Source organism: Platichthys flesus, chromosome 14 (genome assembly GCF_949316205.1).
Source record: "Platichthys flesus chromosome 14, fPlaFle2.1, whole genome shotgun sequence".
NCBI lineage: Eukaryota > Metazoa > Chordata > Actinopteri > Pleuronectiformes > Pleuronectidae > Platichthys > Platichthys flesus.
Window position 1 is genome coordinate 3,735,305 of NC_084958.1, and position 6,000 is coordinate 3,741,304.

Below are 6,000 nucleotides of genomic sequence, written 5' to 3' on the forward strand. Positions count from 1 at the left end.
GTTCTCTGCTCGGCTAGAGAGAGAGTTATGCTGATGGAAGACAGAGGCAGTCACAATGATAAAGACATTAATTTAATGTGAATAAGGTACCAGAGTGCATACTGTAAAAAAACATAAAAAGTAGCCTATCTCTCTTTGTTTCTACATTTTCCTGCTTTTTTGTCCTTTGCCAATCACATCCGTGGTTTTTGACTGCTGGGCGTAAAAACATTAAAAACACTTTTAAGATAATGTTGCTAATATTTTGCTAATGTCTCTTCAGGCTCCCACCAGCTACAATAACACACCTGGGCCAGCCACACCCTCTTCCTCCAGTGGGACGTCATACCGCTCGGTATACTTTCATATTCATGTAACCTAGCTGGCTGTTTGTTTGTGTTTTAATCTGTGTGGTGTAATGTTTCCGCGTTGGTTCTTTCTGTCAGTAAGTACTCATTAATATTCATGTTACCTCTCAGTAACCTCATCTTTTGATTGTCCATTTAATTTAGTTAAACATTCCTTAAATAAACGTACAGTACAATCTATAATTCTCTTCAGTCAGAACGATAATGAGTGGATGCTCATCTGTTATAAGGTCTAGAATTCTCTCTTGAATAACCCTTGTTTGTTATAGAAACATGCTAAATGTCATATTCTTTGTTGTGTTCTAGAATAATTACCAAGGAAGACACCAGATTTCAAAAGAGGAGCTTGAACATGCTCTTTCACTGAAAACCACCTTTACAGAAGTGGCATCTATTCTTTCAATTTCGAGCCCAACTTTCTACAAGTTACTGCAAGACTATAATATCCCAACGTTAAAATTTAAGAGCATCAGTGATCAACAATTGGATGTGTGTCACAAATAAAAACTGAACACCCAAATGTTGGAGAAGTGATGCTTATGGGGCATCTCCGCTCCAAAAACATTTTGGTTCAAAGACAACGTGTAAGAGATTCACTGCGAAGGATGGACCCAATTGGTGTCCTAGCCAGGAGAAGAACAGCAATAGTTTGTCGAGTATACTCTGTCCCACATCCAAATTTCATATGGCATGTAGACGGAAATCATAAGTTGATTAGGTGGAAATTGGTTGTTCATGGTGCCATAGACGGCTACAGTAGGATGTTGATGTTTCTTCACTGCTCCAAACATAATCGTGCTGAAACTGTGAGAGATCACTTTACTGCAGCTGTTGGACAGTTTGGCAGACCACTGCACATCAGGACTGATCACGGAGGAGAGAACACTCAGATTTGGGAGGACATGCATGCAAGCAGGGGTGAAGGCTCTGTCTTAACAGGAAGTTCTGTACACAACCAGGGGCCGGTATTTCAAAACTTGTAATCCAGATCAGAATGATCCGGATAACCAAATCCCCCTGTCCTCAGCCACGGATCAACCTGATCTATCCCGGTATTTCAAAACTTTGCTGGATTGGATCAGAGTGATCCTGATACCGGCAGATTGGGATGTCCAAATCCGTCCCGCCCCCTGGATCACAGACAGGAAACAGGAAATGGAGCCAACATTTTACAGAAAAAGGAGAAGCTAGCTCAACTATTGTCTCTGAATTAAAGTATAATCTTAGCCAGTGTTGATGCGTCCTCAGACTAGATGAAAGGCAATCATTATATTGAGTTAACCAATTATGTAAATCAGCACAAAGTTGAAAGAAGAGCTCGGCGATCTCTAATTAAGCAGAGTTAATTAATTCATTAATTAATTAAGGGTACACGCAGTAGTGTAATGTTTATTCTGTGTTGCACTTCTGACGCCGATTTGTTAAAGCATTGCAGTGAACAGCGTGCATGTTTGCAGAAAAAAAAAAGGAACGTGAAAAGGAAATAAACATTGATCAAACAGCAGTGAAGCTTAGTTGTATTAAACAAAGAACTTTGGGAGCAGTTACACTTCAACTGTTCAAATCAAACATGTAATCTCCCTCAAATCCACCTCTGAAGTGGGATCAGGGTGATCCTGATTTTTAGGATCAAACTGATCCAGATTTCCCACTTAAGTTTTGAAATACTCAACAGCAGCTTTTAATCCGGGTCAAAGGCAAGATTGGATTGCCAAATCTGAATCTGAATCTTCAGGATCAGATTTGCTTTGAAATACCCGTTTTTAGGATCTGATCAGGATTTAATCCAATCCAGGTGGATTAATCCTGTCGGATCATTTTGAAATACCGGCCCCAGAGGATTGAACGTTTTAACCGAGACTTGAACAAAAACTGCAGCCATATTTATGCACCCATTTTTTTATGAACTGGAATCCCTTGGTATCCTAGACATAGACAATGCAACAGACCTATTTTGTCTCCATTATGTCTTTCTACCCAGAATCAATCGCACTTTGGAGGAATTCAAAGCTGGATATAACAATCACTCCTTGTCATCTGAAGGAAATAGAACACCAGTTCAGCTTTTTACTCTGGACAATGATTTGCCTCATCTTCACAACCCAGAACTCCTATCAGCAGGGGTAGTTTTTTGTTCCTCACCAAACTCTAAAAGAGGATTTTCCCCATTGAATGACAGGGATTTGCAAGAACTGAATGATGCCATTAACCCTCTTCAAAATGACAACAACAATGGCAAAACTTTGTTTCAGAGAACACAACAGTTTATTTTTGGTAAATGTGTGATCTTAGCATAACATGAGCCTCATTGTACTTGTAAATATTCAATATCAATAAATCTGAATATACATGGCTTTCAATGGTGAGGAGGGGAATTAAAAAATGTAATCTGAAAAGTAGTCCAAATTTCTACTTGAGTACCTTACTTGAGTAAATGTACATTAAGTAATTTATAACTCCGATGACTGATTCCATATCCTTCCAATCATACAGTACAACATCTTACAGTATAAAGAAGGGTCAGATACAGTCCTCATGGAAGTAAACACTTAACACTGTGAGTAACATCCACAAACAAGAGTAGAGTTTTGGAACAGTCAAAAACTCTTGTTCAGGTACAGCTTAACTTTACAGAAACCAGGAAGTGAAAGATTTGTTCACATAATGTTGCACTTTTATTGCAAAGGAGCTCTTAACAGAACATTTGCCCACAAGATGGAAAGAATGTGGAGCAAGATGGGAAAACACAAGGTACCGTATAGTCTTTTTTCTTTTTCAGCTTTCTTATGTACTGCAATTGAAACCACTGCTTTATAATATGAACAAACTATGTCCTCTATGAAATACACTTACACATGGACACAATCAACCACTGGACTGTAGTGGAAAGTTTTAGGGTTGTTACCATGAGAGGGGCAGAGGGTACACAGAACACCACAGCAGCCTGGTTTGACAAACATGGAGAGCCCTGCACTAAACAGTGGTGTATTACACTGCAGGTGTTCTTTTACAAATTAACTGATTTCAGCAAATTAGTAGATTTACAGTAAAAATTAAAACTAGGACAGCACATTTATGCTCCAGTTGTGCATGCAAAAAAAAGCCTTTACTTGTACTTTTAATGGTAGCTGTTAAATGTCTCAAAACACAACAATACTTTAGTCCAGTTGTAGACACCAAAAATAGTAATAGCACCACATATCTGAAACTAAAGAGTGAAATCCTGACATTTGTTTAAATGGTGCTGAATAAAGATCCATTCATTAGTGCTACTAGGAAGCAGTGGTTAAATTCATCATCATCAGCCATTGTTGTTGCGTTCACAAAAAGGTGAAGCTCATTTGCACATGTGTGTGCATTGGGAAGATGTCTGTCTTCATCATGAATAAATATTAATTTAGGAGTTGGATGAAAACCAATGGCTGGGACTTTGCTGCTCCCTGTAGCAAACGCCAGGATGTGACATGGGCTCAAAGTATTCAGGAATGCCTCCTCATCCTTGGTTAGAGTCCTGTCCCCATATGTGTCCCTCAGCTTTTTATCTAAAAGCAAAGGGAAACCAGTGTTGACTTGGAGACTGGAAATACTCAGGTTTATGAAAGACTGAATCAATGACTAATTGAGTGACTAATGGTTTACTGTATGGGTATTTTGGTGAAAAAGCAATGTTATTCTTACAAGCAATCAGATAACAACTGTATTCTTGTTACATGGTACATAAACATTACATAGGCACAGCTTCATGAGTAGTAAAGAATAAAATGAATCTGTAAATTTCCTGGATTGCCTTATTGTATAATATACTGAATTACAAATACAAACTTACTTTCAACACATTGGAGAAACTCCCTAAATGTTACCACCATCAACTCCTCCCTAGCTCTTCTGTTGTTCCCCAGTACAGAGTAGCTTGGTTTGAGAATACCAGCCACAGAATCAGCTGCTAGACCTTTGTCCTCTCCTGGTATGTCAAACAGCACACGCAACCTGGGTTCTCTCTCAGGAGTGATAAAACCTGGAGGGAAATTCAACACCATAAATGAAAGGCCATCAAAATGAGTAGTTATGGTTAAATATGACATTTTTTTAGTAATTTTCAACAGCATGGAGCAAATATGACACAGAACTGTGAGGTAAATCTTACTCCATAGTGGGACAAGCCATCAATGAGTTGATCAAAACAGCTCTGCCGTTGCACAACAGTATGGTATAGAACTGCATTTTTCACAAACACATCTCTGTTGGCGATGGTGACTACGAGTGGAAGACCCTCAACTTGATATCGCCATGAGTCATAGCAGCTGGCTGCTTTCTCCAAATCGTCTTGCAAGGTTGCCTGTTGAACCTAAATATTAAAGATCAAATCTTTATCAAATGACTGCATTTAATCAACATTTACAGAAGTACTATGTAGACTGTGCATTTCACTTACTTATACCTACACTTAGTTACTTACCTATGACAAGAAAAGTTTGAATTTTTAGTTATTAATTTGGTAATATGAAAACAAAATTATTTAGTTAATGCATTCCAACAATATAAAAGTAACTGTACTGCTGTGGAATAGTAAAAAAAAAGCAAATATTTACTACAATAGTCTTCAGATCAGAATATTGCGGATTACCTTTTTGAGGTTCTCCCTTAAATCAGGGTCACCTATATTATCAGGTGTCACATGAACTTGGAGGATGTCCCCAGACACAATGTAATCCACTACACTCAGGGACAGGAATGCAGGGGGTTCACCCCCTTGTATTATTATTGTAGACATCATCCTGCCAATGGTTCGATACAGTCCTTTTACAAGTGGAGAATGTTCCGTCTTGGTGTGCATCCATTTGGTGTGCCTGAAAGATTAAACAAATTAACAGCACATTTATGTACTCTGGCATTTCCAAACCAATATTTGTGGCAAATACTCTCTTCTGGGACCTCCAAAGGTCAGCAGCATCTTCCAGCATCTTCCAATTCATCATGTTCATCGCTTGTAAATGTGACATAGAGCATGTCACAGCTTTCTGCAAAACTGGTTCTCTTAAACACACATAAGGCTGTGGTCCAAACATTGGCTTGACTGATCTGTCTTGTTCCCGATGTAATAACTCTCTCACTGTGAGCTTGTAGAAGGCCTGCAATTTCTTCTTTGCGCAGCATTTTAGATGACCTATATTAAAAAGACAATGACAAAGATAACCAAACCTTTGGCTATCTCTGCATTTACTCCACTATCACCTTCAGTACATGATGATATAACTGTTCCATGTTGTTTGCACTGTTGTAAACAAGATATTTAGATTTAACATTTAGATTTAAGGTTTAGATTTAACATTTAGATTTAGATTCAGATTCAGATTTAACATTTAGATTTAGATTTAACATTTAGATTTAACATTTAAGTGTAACATTTAACAATTGGATTTAAATATTTAAAATATCTCTAAGTTGACAAATAGTGACTGTCAAAAATTCAAACCAGTTTTTTAGACATGGTTTGAAGCTGAATGTGACAAAATGTTGCTGTTATTTTCAGCGTGAGCTGCTTTACAAACGGCACCCCATAGTATCCTTTGTACAATTTCTCTAAACAGAGTTTGAAGTCTTTTAATTTGAAACTGAGTGAAATCCCGACCGGAAGTATTAGTATGAGCCGGAA